The 14,479-nt window shown below is 39.3% G+C and overlaps 2 long non-coding RNA genes across 2 annotated transcripts in view; one reads left to right on the forward strand and one right to left on the reverse strand.

The window, feature by feature from the left end:
- LOC146768587 (uncharacterized) overlaps window positions 1–14,479 on the forward strand; it is a 131,312-nt gene that overhangs the window by 84,233 nt on the left and 32,600 nt on the right. The window lies entirely within an intron of this gene.
- Window positions 232–14,479, reverse strand: part of LOC146768589 (uncharacterized) — a 95,150-nt gene continuing 80,902 nt past the window's right edge. Inside the window, exon 7 of the long non-coding RNA XR_014957987.1 lies at window positions 232–13,986. This is a non-coding gene — a long non-coding RNA (uncharacterized LOC146768589). The remainder of the gene's footprint in view (window positions 13,987–14,479) is intronic.

The raw sequence follows: 14,479 nt of genomic DNA on the forward strand, positions 1-14,479 counted from the left end.
CCCTAATTAAAGGAACGCAACCATGGGAGCAGGGTAAAGATAGCTTTAAGGATAACAAATAAGATAATGACATCTCTAACATAACAGTTAAATGTGGAAATATGAACCAGTGAAGAATCAGCAGGGCAAAGATCATGTAAAACACATAAAATTTCTCCAGCCAGACCCAAATGTGAAGCAGAAGAAAACCTAAATCAACACCCCCCAGAAAAGGATTGTGATGCTGATTCTTCTCTCTGTATACTTCTCTCTTGCCCTGAACCCTAGGACCCAGAAAAACAGTGGAAGGATGACAGGAATTCAAGAGAAACATGGATATTCTAGACTGTTTATGCATACCAGCCTTAACTGCAACTTGAACCATGAGTGTCAATACAATTACAAGTGTTTCAAAAAGATGAAAAGACACATCTCCACCAAGTTGTTAAGCCATTTAAGAGATAAAAATAATATAAATTCCATACATAGCAAGAAGTCAAATTTCCAAATTATTCAAGAATTCCCCTTGGTCTGGAAGTAGGATAATAATGAAAACCAAAATTGAAGGTTATCCAAAATTTCATAATAGATGTACAACTTCTGCCATTGGCATCTGCAGCTCAAAGCATGATGCTGGACTGAGAAGTGCTCCAAACTATTCATCTGTATGTCCCACATTCACATATTCATAAAATGCTAACCAAATTGTACAACCATACATTTCAGAACACTTATAATTTTTTAATAGAATCAACTTTAGCATTAGAAAGAAAAGTAGTTAATCACAGCAACAGGCTAATTTCTGGAAGAAAATAAACACATTGGTAGTAATTTTGATAAATGTCTCTTGTTATATTGCTAACACTGTAGCTTTAAACTTCCTGACCTGAATTTCTTTTTCATTATGCTTATATTTAATTATTTTTTCCCAACAGAAAGAATATTATTAATTAGGTTTAAACAAATTATTCAGATTGGGTGTCAACCACTCTGTAAAGCTCACACAGTGTATTTATTCAAATACACTGGCTAAAGGTGTCTGCTGTTTAGGGATTCTGTATATTGATTTCAGAGTTTTCCTTCTTGAATCATCCTAAGAGACCTTCCAATTATATCACTTACTTATCAAAATGGTAAAAATGACTTGCAATGTGCAATTTTAATTACATTGGTGAAACTAAGGTAGCTAATAAACACTATTATTAGCACGTGACCTCTTGCCTGGAAAACCCCCAAAATTAGGTGCAGTTTGAATGCATGAAACAAATTTGTGTGGGGCCTGATTTTTTTTTATTTATGAAAATGTTCATATTTATATGAAAAGATTCCTTCTGGTAAGGTGTGGCAATGCAGTATCAGAATAATGAACAAAGAATTAAACACGACTGTCTAATACCTTTGTGGAGATCACTCCTCATTAATTATTTTTTTACCAACATATTTTAAAGAAAAATATTGAAGGAGGGAAAAGAAAAATTAAACTTACACATTAAATATATTGTAAAAAGATCAGGAAAAGTGATTTCTGCTTTCAGGATCGCAAAATATTTATCTTCTGCTAACATTTAAAAAGATATGCCATTAAATTTACAGAAGTTGGGAAACTAAATAAATTAAAATAAGTATCATTTTTTTTCCTACGTATTAAAGTTAGCCTTAGTTATTGCTGTATTATAAGGAAGGTACCTTAGGAAAAGAAGAGGCATTTGAATTACTGTTTACAGACTTTTAATGCCCTTTCATCCTGGTGCACAAAAGCAGTTCAGGAAGTCCATCTGAGACAATCTTACTTTTGATTTCAGTATCTTGTCTTTGTTTTGATTACCAAAATGTAAAGTTTTCTGTACACAGGGTGTGTTTTTCATGTAGTGTTCTAGCAGATATGGATTTCAACCCAGTGTAGGTATTTCCACAGGTGAAATATAGCCCCAATATTGTGAGGCAGGAAACAAATAATGTATATCAAGGAGAAGTCTGGAGAATTAGGCTATAAATACACAGAAACAATGACAAACCTCTAACCCTTAACTGTGTAGCACTACAGCCCAATACAATAATTTATGATGTCAATAAAACTGTATGGAACATCAGCTAAAAATTCCTGTAAGAAGGAAAAAATTCTCCTCCCAAAAATATCAGTGACAAAAAAAAGGTTAAACTGTAACAAACATACATTTTTTGGAGAGAAAAAAATAAAAGAAATTTACTTCACTAGCTAGTCATTGATGTATATAATTAAATAGAAACGTTTTGGAGGATGTGATTTTATGGTTACCGTAGCAACTAGCACCTAGATGGTCCATATTGCTGTGCTCTTCTACCATGAAGGGGAAAAAAAGGAAAAATCCACCTATGACCTACTTGAAAAAAAATAGGTTTGTGTGGCTCAAAGCCCCATTGTTCTTTGCAGGCACCTATTTTCACTCAGAATCAGGGGTAATCCTACCCTAGAAATATTCCAGTGGTGTTGCCAAACAATAATTTGCATGTGGCTTGACCATAGCCTAGCACTGGAAATCCTGTGCACAGTCACATGCAGCTCAGCTGGCCACGCACCTAATTCTGTACAGGGGAGAAGAAAGGAAGGGTTTGAATGGATGATGAATTTCATAGCTTTAACTTTACTTATCTTTAGAAAAGTTTTCAATTTTGTTACCAGTGCACTCAATCACTTCATCCCATCCCTCTAAGAACAAACCTTTGAAACCTTATTTATATGAGCAGAGGTAGAAAGTTTCCCCCCAGTCCCACCTTGGTGTTGTTCCAGCGTGAACTAAAGCAGAAGTGCTGGTATTGGCAGAGAGAATTTTCCTGTTGCTGAGAAAATCTCCTCCTTTCTCTCATGCTGTACCTGAGAACTTAAGAGAAAAGGGTCAGAAGAAGAGTAAAAAAGTTATTACCAGTTGTGGATACTATTTAAATTATTTGCAGAGGGCTTAAAAGTTCTCTAATTTCAAATCTTTCTCATGTGAGTTTTTCAAAGGATGCAATAGCATTCAAGAACAAGAATAGAAATTCAGCCCCACAAGTTACTATTCTATTATGCTGACTGTCTCTTCTTCCAAAGGCTTCACAAGTGGTACTCTTAATTTTAAATGCTGGTACTCTTAAATTTAAATATCTTTGATTCACCAGTAGCTCACTTCTACTGTATGCACACATGAAAGACATATTACCATTGTCAACAAGAGAGAAAGATGTTGTTTTCTGGTTTCTATTCGAATGTCTGGATATAATTCCAAACAAATTTGAGAGCAATTTCTTAAAATATTTCTCTCTCCCTCTTTTAAATAAGCATGTATTTCTGCAATATCATAGATGGAAAACAAACAGAAAAACCCAACATAGAACGCCTCTTTTATCACATTACAGTATATGTTGGTTTTAGGTCTAATAATTCATTATAGAACACATCAAAATGTAATAGATTTTATTTTTTATTTATTTATTTGCTACATATTTCTAGTTAGAATGACAGCCTCTCTTTTCACATTCCTTCACTGTTTTCCCTGTGGGCCTTCCAATTCTCACTTCTAGACATCTTAACTTTAAATCATAATAATTTCCACTCTGTGATCAGCATATAAATTCTCTGTACTGTCAAATAGGCATACAAGAAACTACCTTGTCCTCCTCAATCAGTTCATCCTTCACCCTTTTAGAATAGCAGTAGGAAAAGGTTCAGTTTTAGAAATAGGACTGGGGAGAGGTTTTACACAGTGAATATTCTGCAAACTTCTCCATAAACCCTCATGTACTCCAAGGGTCTCTGTTGTACATGCCAATCCATATGCAAGAGACAGGTGTTCATCTTTGCACTTTGTTAACTACCTTGTCACAATTAAAAAAAAATTATATTTATGTATTATTTTGTGGCAGTTTGGTCTACACAATTTCACCTGCATTTCCACTGTACTTGGGCAGGATTGGAGAAGTGCCTGTTAAAGCTACTGTATTACCTTGTGTTTACATAGCTGGTTTAAATAATTACATTTAGTATTCATATTACATATCAAATATTTCAAGCCTCTTCTGTGCTCACTGCAGGTAGCAAGTTTGCAGTTCTAAAGCAGTGATCACCTGGCTGCTTGCAGGGTTTAAGCAACGTTTGCATTATATTTTCACTTGGGTAGACAACTGGGATGGGTTATCTGTGAGCATGGCAAGAAAACCAAGCCACTGGCAGCTCTCTGGCTCAGTCAGGTGAGCTCAGCTGTACCATGTGTAGGCTCATGTGTGAATTTAAGGGAGACTGCTGAGACATTTACATGCATTTGAAGAGTCGTCATATGTTAAAAACTCACACCAGGATCAGTGTGTAGCATTTAATTCAGAGTGCTAGCAGAGACAAGAACAAGACCTGTAGAAAATATCATAGAATCATGGAATATTTTAGGTTGGAGGTGACCTTAAATATCATCTCATTTGAATCCACCTGCCATGGACAGGGACACTTTCCACTAGACCAGGTTTCTCAGAGCTCATCCAACCTGGCCTTGATCATTTCCAGGGACGGGGCATCCATAGCTTCTCTGGACAACCTGTGCCACCACCTCACAGTAAAAAAAAAACTCTTCCTAGATATCCCATCTAGACTTACTCTCTTTCAGTTTGAAGCCATTTCCCCTTGTCCTGTCACTCTGGGCTCTTGTAAATAGTCACTCCATCTTTCTTGTGGGTTCCCTTCAGTTTCTGAAATAGTTGCAATTAGGTCACCCTCAAGCCCTTTTTTTTTCCCAGGCTGAACAACCCCAGTTCTCCCAGCCTCTCCTCCCAGCAGAGCTGCTCCATCCCTCTGCTCCCCTCGGTGCTCCTCTGGCCTGGCTGCAGCAGGTCCCTGTCCTTGCTGTGCTGAGCCCAGAGCTGATGCAGCCCTGCAGGTGGGGTCTCAGCAGAGCGGGGCAGAGGGGCAGAATCCCCTCCCTGCCCTGCTGCCCACGGGGCTTGGCATGAGCCCAGCACACGGCGGGTTCTGGGCTGCCAATGGCCAGGGCATGGCCAGCCTCTCCCCACCAGCAGCCCCAGGTCTTTCTCAGTGACTGCTGTTGATCTGCTCATCCCCTGTCGCTGCTCTGCTGCTCTGTTGTTGATCTGCTCATCCCATCTGCCTGTGCTGAGGTTTCAGATACCTGGGTGAGATGATCCCGAGCCCACCTGTGACTGATCAGCAGAACATGGGAGCACAACCTGTGCACTGGCATCAGGCATCAACTCACCAGTTTTGGAACAAAAACTTAATGTTTTTCACAAGCTTTACAGGCCTCCTAAGGAGAGGTAGAAAGCTTTGGTCTTACTGTAATACAAATTTTATGACTTTCCACTGTACCAAATAAAAATGCAAAATAAAAAATTCACATGGTTAATAAACAAAGGCAGATTTTCTAATGCAGTCTGTTATTTGTCTTAGGTAAACTGCTTCTTATATTTGACATATGTCTAGCACTACAAAAATGTGAAACATGCTGTGCCTCCTGACTTGTACAGCTATGACTGAAAGTGGAATTGGAATTATGTGAGGGGAGTTTAAGATGCTTCACCTTCATTAAAACATACCCTGCCCTTTTTCTTCTCAACATCAACTAGCCTGTAAATATGAGGCTATTCAGCCTACGGAGTAATAAAACACAAGCATAAATCACAGATAGATGAAGAATTTCTGAAGCATATCAACACTCCCTAAAGTGTTCCTAACATAACCCTGTGCACTGTCAGATTCCAACCAAAATATGAAAGAGGAAGTTGGGAGGGCTGATGTTCACACACCATTAGTCCAAAGTTATTTTATGCAATTGTTTCTGTAATTGCAGCTCCCTGAAATGTTCAGTGGTCCTCAAGAATCAGACTTCCAATTGGTTGATGATGGGTTTTGTTAGATGCACATGCTGAGTTGGGAAGTTTAGTTTCCACACATCAAGACCAGAGATTTTTAAACAGTGTCACAGGTTTTGGGGTGAAGAGGGTATTAACAGGATCTAAGGTATTTTTCTTCCCACAAAGATATGTCCCTTTCACTGAATTAGTAAGATATATGTAAGAATCTAAGCTACAGAAACTCAATAACTGTTTTACACTGGGGTGAGATAAAAATTACAATGGCAATAGGAAATGCATTTTTTAAGAACAGTCTTAAGGAACTTTAAATTAGCCATTAGCCTTGATGAGATAGTTAAGACTAACTGAATATCACAGACATTACAAAACTGAGGTTATAGGAAAAACTTTGCAGATACCCTTTTTTTTTTTTCATTAGCAACATCTAAAAATCTTCCCTCAATTCCTAATCAACTTGAGTTGACTTTGGGCTATATCAACAAGAGTGGTGACATCCTTGCAGCTGAGATAGCAGAGAAACTTTAGGGCATTTTCTGCTACAGGCATGTCAGATGGCAAGAGTACTGGTTTGAGGGAGGGGAGACAGTTTTTTGGGACTGTAGAGATGGAGAAGCACATATCTCTTTCCAGGATCACAGATTGTCTCCCCACCTGATGAATGCAGAAATCTCAGCAGGAACAAAGTAAAAAGTAATGGACTGGTTACAAAGCTCCTCAAGGTTCTTCTGTATCCTGTAACCCTTTCTAAATGCATACCTGAAGATACAAAAAAGACACAGCAGGGTGACAATTAAAGGTTATTTCACAGAGGCTTCCTTTCTGAAGCAACATAAAGTATTGCAGTCAATAACTTTGTTGCCTCAGGAAATACTGTGCTTGGTAAAATCATATCCTCGGGAGAACAGACCTCTGTGTTCAAACACTAGATCTTAGTTTATAAATGAGGCAGTTCTGTGGCAGTAAAGAAAATTACAGTCTCTGTGTGGGAGCTCTTTGAAAGAGCATGTTATGAATTTCAGACTGGGGGTGAGGAGCTCTGCTGGCCCTGGCAAGCAGCCTGGTAGAGGTAACCGAGATCTCTGTGGGTTCAGAGCTTCTGCTTTTGCCTCGGTGATAATTCTCTGGAATATCAGCCCTGCAGGGTGAGGGTGCTGATTCAACCTCCTTATCAGGGGGAGCAATGGCAGCCACGGGGGCCAAAGCATCTGCTCAGGGAATGAGATGCCCAGTGCTGCCAGAGCTGTGATCTGTGAGCCTGGGAGAGACAATGACATGTGCACTCTCCAACAACAGAGTTCCAAATAGGCCATGATGTGCACTTTTCTGGGTTAGTTCTTTAATAGCCATTATTCTTCCCAAAACAGATCACGTCTAAATGTTACAGAGATGTACCAGAGCAATAAACTCTCAAAAGGGGTCAAGCTCATAAGCACTCTGTAAACAATCTCTCCTGTTGCCTCCACAGTGAGACTGGCTGTTGTGGCAGATTATCACAACAGCCAGGATATTCTTTCCCTTGTCCCATCAGTTAAAATCTTCAAGTAGTAAAAGCCATGGGGAAAGACACAGACAAACCAATTCCATTACTGATTGGTATATGAAGTTTAACCAAGACAACTTTGCAAAGAAATGAGCTGTGCAAATAAAGCTTTGTCTATCACCATCCCCTGCCTGCTGCCTGGGTAATCTGCACATTTAACAAACCTTCCTAGTATTTATGCCTGAAAATACATACCGACGGAAACTGGAGCCAGATGGTTAGATGTCACAGGGACTAAAAACTGCTTTTAAAAAGGTAGACTTCCAATAATTATTAGTCCATATCTTCAGATAATCTAAATCACTGAAGTGAACTGTACAGTTCTGATTTACACTTCCACATAATCTATTTGTGTGCGTTCAACCTTTATTCTCAATAACACTTGGCACAGATTACTTGGCTAACTCATTTTTGAGGTGGGGAGAGGGGAACCAAACATCCGTTTGCTGAAAGCCTTTAAGGAAATTACATATTTGGAAGCACTCTAAAACCTAACTATGTGCTAATTAAAACTTCATATTTTGAAATCATATAGCAGGGGAGAGTTGGAACTCCAGCTGGAATGAGCATCCCACTCCACAGTGCAGACAGGGCAGAGTTTCCAAAGGCACAAATGGCAGCGAGGCACCTCCCATTGAGAACTGGTGACAACAGGTCAGGTCAGACATTCTGCACTCCCTCAGTATGGAGAGATGTCAGAAAGCTTCTGGAGACAAAATCACTATCATAATTCTTTGCTGATCAAAGAAAAATTTACAGTGTAAGTTTCAGCTTAATTCTTAGCACTTGTGGAGTAGTTAAAAGACATTCTACTCTTCCCACCTGCTGGGCTCTTGTGTTACACCATCCATGGCAGTAATGAAGACAGATTAATGCTATTTATTTGCTGACATTGACAAGAGTAGTCTGTCTTTTTTCCCTGTATTTTATCATTAAAGTCTTGTTTTTCATCCTCAAATAGCCCCAAGACAATGCACTGTATTAATTAAGTAGGAACAACATAAAAAACCAACCCAACCAAGAAAACCCCACCAACAATATTAATAGGCTGGATGAAATCAACAAAAGGCAACAAATTCTATTCAGTGCTGACAACCCAGCCTTAGCATACTTCTGAGGTAGAGAACAATAGAAGAAGATGTGTCTGGTTTTTATAAAGGTTTCCCTCCTTTGAATTCATTTTCAGGGATCCCTGGACATCAAGAACTATAGGTGAATAATTAAAATAATAATTAAAAAAAAAAAAAAAACAAACAGAAAACCCAAACCAAAGCAATAACAGCAAAGCTGTGTCAGTCATGCAGCATGGGAGCACATTGCACAGGGAGGCTGTCAAATCTGCAAATTAGTTTTTCACAGCCCAGCTAGATTACGAGAGAGCTGACCTGATCCTACAGTGGCTACAGTCCTGCTTTGTGCTGGGATTTTGACTAAAAGACCTCCAATGCTCCCCTTTCAGTGGTGTTTTTGTTGTTTGATGATTCTGTGAAAACAGCTGCAAGATGCTGTCCTTACACAGAATATGCTTGGGCAGCCCAAACCTTGATAAGAGAACAATGCCACTGTGCCTTTATAATCTATGTGCAGCCTGAGAGTTTCCCTGTCTGCCAGTGGTGGTATAACTCTTACTGAAACAGGCAGGCAAAATATCCCACAATGGAAATAATCATACTTTTAGGTACAGTTTTAATTACAATGACAAAGATCATTGATTTTCACACATGGAAATAAATTTACTCTGGTTCTTGTGCTTACAAGGCCCAGACCCTAAATATGAAATTCTTGGCTTGCTTCTAAGTTCTTATGCTGGCTGCTTTCATGTTTTGTTTTTCTTTTATTAAGAATTAATTAAAGATATCAAGCTCATCTTTCTGACTAAAATCAACCTCCTCTGCTTAGATAAGTATAGGCAGTACTTAGAGTTGCAAGCAGTGTAGTCTATTTTAAAATTATTTTTGCTTTTAAAGGGTCACTGCCAAGGTGATTAGCATGAAATCTAAATGCACTTTCAACATCCCTGCTTCACTCTGATGCTGATTTAACTAATAAAATCTGGCCAGCAATACAAGTTTTAACATCCAGCCTTCAAAGCCATGACACGGCAAAAGGCTTCTCGAAGTCCAAGGAGATTGTGTCTGCTGTGGCACTCCTGTCAGCTGTCATTGTCCCTTCTCAGGAGAAGTTAATCAAATTTGTTCAGCTTGACCTCTGCTTCAGCCAGGCTGGACCTGTCTGAGGCTACACCTGCCCGGTGCTCCCAGTCACTGCTGCAGCCAGGCTTGGCTCCCTCCCAAACAGGGGTGCCAGGTCAGCTCCCCTCCCTGCCCAGCCTCTCATCTGCTCCTCCAGCTGGCAGGGAGTCCTGCCTTTCTGCCTCTTCTGTCCCTCTCCTTCCCCACCTAACTTAGAGATAATGGGAATTTCTGCTTTGTTTTTTCCTCTGTGTAACAGGGTGGATACATATTTCATCCCCAAATTTCATGATTATCCACCACCACTAGCTGAAATGGGGCTGCAGGGACTATGGGGAGGGATGAAAACCTCCCCCAGCACTAGGTTGTAAAATCTTCCTTTTATTTCCAATGTTTATTCACCATTAACTTCATTCTCTTTCACTCAGATCAAGTGCGTTTATTATGTGAAGAGCTGGTAGTGATGTTTTTAATTAAGGTTGTCTAATAATTTCCTTCATAGCATTTGGTTTTTGGTATAGTTTATAACCCCAGGAATTTTAATCATTCTGGGCTAAATTTTCCATGCTTTGTTTTTGCCTAAAGTGGAATTGAATATGAGATCATCAGCAGCCCTGCTCCTGCATCCTATTTTTCTTCCCCAAAATATTCTCTTGTTTTAATAAAGTGCAGTAGTCTGGGAGCCAGATGATCATAAATTGCACTTCTATAATTTCTACTCCATAATGCTAATAATCCTGTGCAATTGTATCTCTAATCAAGCAAGGTGTTATGCGTTTTTTGCATAGAAAGCAGAAAAACATCAGTCCATCAGCTTAATCAGTGAAGCAGTGAAGGTTTTCAAAGATTGTGCAAGGTCACCAGTGCAAACTGGGATTAAAACTTCATGGAAGAAATTTAATGTTGCCTGCTGTACACAGTTGCCTCTAGAGTGCTTACTTTTGCAAAAGATTAAGCAGAAGAAGCCAAGACATGAAAAGATCTTGTGTAGCCATCAGACTTTTACACTGACAGCAGAGGAGGCCATGCATCCCCTATAACACATCGGAGACTCCTAGTTGAGGTGGGGTTACTAGGCCTTTCCTAGCACTCATGAAAGCTGGCAAAAAGCCTAACAGCAAATTTTCCAGATCAGCTTGGGGAGTAACACATAATTTCTAAAGGTTGAAATAGAAAACTCATTGTGATTATTAAAAAAAAAAAAACAACAAAATTGAATTTCTAATTTCCATTCTACTGGACATTTCAGCAATGCTGAGCTGAATTCTTGATAATCTTTCCTTTTTCCCTTTCCATTCCCCTCCTCCCTTTACCACCTTCCTTTCTTTACAAGGTTAATATTACATGCAAAATGGAAATTCAGGATTGTGGATAAATTCCCGCTCTTTTTTCTTCTTCACTGTGTCCCCTTTGGGAAGAAGACTGCCCTCAAAAACTTCCCAGAACCTGTAAGATTCACTGCACTCTTGGGCAGACACAGCACCTAGGGCTGCTCAGCACCAGCAATTTGGGCGTGAGCTCCAGCAAGAGCTGTTCAGCTCTCAGAACTCCAGCAGTGAGGCTGCTCTCTTTTATTCTATTGTCTTCTAATGTCTTCAGTGAGTTGACAGAAAGGCTTTCAAGCCTAGCCTCTACTCTCCCAGCATCCATCAGTTCAAAGCAGGTATCTCACAGCGTTTCTCCTCCAGGATTCGGGTGCTCTGAAGGGGCAGGGGTAGCTCAGCTGATGCTGAGCCTTTCTGCCCTCCCTGGTGCAGCTGTGGCCCAACCCCGTTTGCCTCAGCCATGGAGCAGTTCCATTGAAGTTACCCTTAAAGCACACAGGCTTTGCCCATTGTGAGGAAAGCTGCCTTCACCTTTGGCACTGAATTCAAGATCACTCACTCTCCTGCTTCTCCTATAATGCTTAGGTCCAACGGATAAGGAAGCTAGCCTGACTTTAAAGTTCTCCTATTCTGTGAGGTTAACCTTCACTTTAATCCTCATACTTTCCATTCATTTCTGTGAGCGTGATTTCTTGAATATATCAGGTCACAGTGTTTGGTAGCAGAAAGAGAAGGGATGAAAGCCATTGTTAGACAAGAATGCTAATTCTGAGAGCGAGCATCGAAAGGTTGAGTCAGCCTGTGCCACATTGTGAGTGTTCAGCAATGCTCCATTCATTTGTGTGACAAGCCTCATTATGAGGAAGCTTTTTAAAAGCAGTTTATTCTGAGAGAGCTTTGGATACAGTTCCAAAAGCAGGAAATAAAACCTAGGAGGACAGGGGAAAGCAAAAAGAGCAGGCAGAAGAAACAAGCAGAAAGGCACACAAAAATCTGCTCTTTTGCAAGCTCATTTTTTCATTATGTTTGACATTCTTTGGGAGGCAGAACTGCTCTGCACACTTGTGGCCTCAGGCAGTGAAGCTGGAAGAAGATATTTCAAGAGCTGCAGAACACACACATAGCTGTATAGCACAGAAGAGATATAAAAACTGAATTGACAAGATCGTGATGCTTACTCGGTCCTGAATTACATCAGCCAAGGTAGTCTATTTTGAAGTAGAAAATTGCACATAGTTCTAACTATTTTGCCACTTATTTGGACCTTTGGGTAGTGATTAAAAGATGTGGTATCTAAAGTTTAGCTGAAAAATAAAAGTCAAAGCCAATATAAAGAGATTAGACAGATTTCTTGATGAAAACAAGCAGTACTTGCAAGTTGTGTGTGATTTTCTAGGAGAGGAGAGATACCATCAGCAACAGTTCTGATCAGACAATTAGAAAAATATATAACTTGATGAAGACCTATCAGTTCTAGGAACCTTTGTGACTGTCATTTTTAAGTTAATCTCACCATCACCAAGAAATTAAAAGGAAACAAAGTGTTTTGTGCTCCCTCTGCTGTTCTGGAGCAGCAGGTAGCTGATGAATGCCATATCCAGAGCTCTGACATTTGACAAAATTCAGTGATGAAGAAGCAGAAATAGCAAACTCTGACTTTCAGCATGGTTTCTTTTTGTAGTTGGTTTTGTCATTATTAAACAAGTGAACTAGAAAAGCAATATGTATTTTAGTTCCCTTTCAGAAGAAAAGTCCATTTTTCTTTTTGAGATTGATAGAAAAATAATTTCTAACGTTTGTTGAACTACAGGGAACCTTGGAAAAATCCCCTCCTGGCTTATGCCTGGGTCAAGGCTGTGAGACTGAGTAGCAAATTGAATTGACAAAATTCTCTCGAAATACTTGTTGCTATTAAGTTTTTCAGTCTCGGTCTAGATAATGATTGATTAGGCCTCAGCTAGACTTATTAGCCAAGTAGAATTAAGGATTTAACAATGATGCTCAGAGAATGTAAATATAAAAGATTTCCTATTAGAAATAATTTCAAAGATAAAATAAATAAAATAGTGTTTTTATAAAAAGGAAATTGGTACTCATTTGATTTACTGGAAAATCAAATGAGTTTGAGATAGGCTGAAGTGTTCAAGACCAGGCTGGATGGGGGCCTGAACAACCTGGTTTAGCTGATGGTGGTGGGATTGGAACTCAAAGGTCCTTAAGGTCCCTGCCAACCCAAGTCATTCTATGATTCTCTGGTGCTCTGGATTTGGTGCAAGGAAAGATTTTTCTGCCCTTCACAGCATCCACAGGTACTATATTGAGGGATAATTCCTCTCACAGAGCAATGTTCTTCTGCTGTAGTTCCTGCAGGAAGAGTAAGGAGTGATGTCAGAGTAGAGAGTGACCTCATTAGTATTTTTGGTAAAAAATGAAGTCCAATGGGATTTCTGAGATTACATAGATTTGATTTATACTGAATGAAGCACCTCTTAACTTTCAGAAGAACAGGAGCTAACCTTTCTCACATAAAAATTGTATCAGTAGATTTTTTTATATCTGATTAAATATGGGTTTTGGTTCTAGCAATAACTCAAGGGAAAATATGCATTGTAAATACAAAATGGAATAAGGAAAGTACATGCATAAACATCAGTGACATGTATAACCCCAACTTCCTCACTGGGAACTTGTAATGTTCTTAGGCACCAAAGTAACAACCAGCTTGATGTTTTAATACATTCTTATGATATTAAAGCTATGAAATAATATTCCTCTACCAGCACATGCATAATTGTACTACTTTGTCCTTTTTTTCTACTTCTGCTCTGGAACTGCATCCATGCAGTCATTCTACATGGGCCACAGTTGCAGAGATGAACTGGGGAGCTCTCCTTTGGTGGCATAGCTGAAAACCAGCCCCATCCCAAGGCAGACACAAGGTCCCCAAGGACAAGAGGATCACATTAGCAGAGCACCTGTGTAAACAGCTGGAGCACCAGGCACCTTCTCGCTGCATCCCACAGCTCTGACCTCATCCCGCTCTTCAGCACTTACAGAACTGCTCTTAAAAGCACCTTCAGAGGGATATAAAAGGTCTTCCTCCAGCAAAGAAACTTGCCTAAAAAGACATGAGAAAATTCCAGTGGCATTTTGATTAACTTTAAGGAACAGAGCTTGCTAACATAATGAAGCATGACACATCATAAGGACGTTGCATTTATCTGGAGAAGTGTCAAATAGCACAGTTTCATGAAGCATGAATAGTGTGCATTACAGAAAGAGAAAAAGATTTAAATTTTATTTCAACCTCAGCTACCAGCCCACCACCCCTAGGGTAGAGATTCTTCCATATCCAAGATTGCATCATTTAGAAAGCCACATAAAATATTATGGCATGAATAACAATGAAAGCATCAAATCCAGACTTCTTGTTGGAAAGAGTAGGTAAATTCCACCCTTTCTATAATAACCATTTTCTTTCTTTAAGAAAAGACAAATTAATTCTTCCTTTAAATAAAATGGACAAGGAATAGCACAAGAATTGAACTACTTACATTATTAATTTGATTCAGTTTTATAAGAGAAAGGTAGTTTCAGGGAATATTTTCCTT

Source organism: Lonchura striata, chromosome 1 (assembly GCF_050655825.1).
Source record: "Lonchura striata isolate lonStrDom1 chromosome 1, ASM5065582v1, whole genome shotgun sequence".
NCBI lineage: Eukaryota > Metazoa > Chordata > Aves > Passeriformes > Estrildidae > Lonchura > Lonchura striata.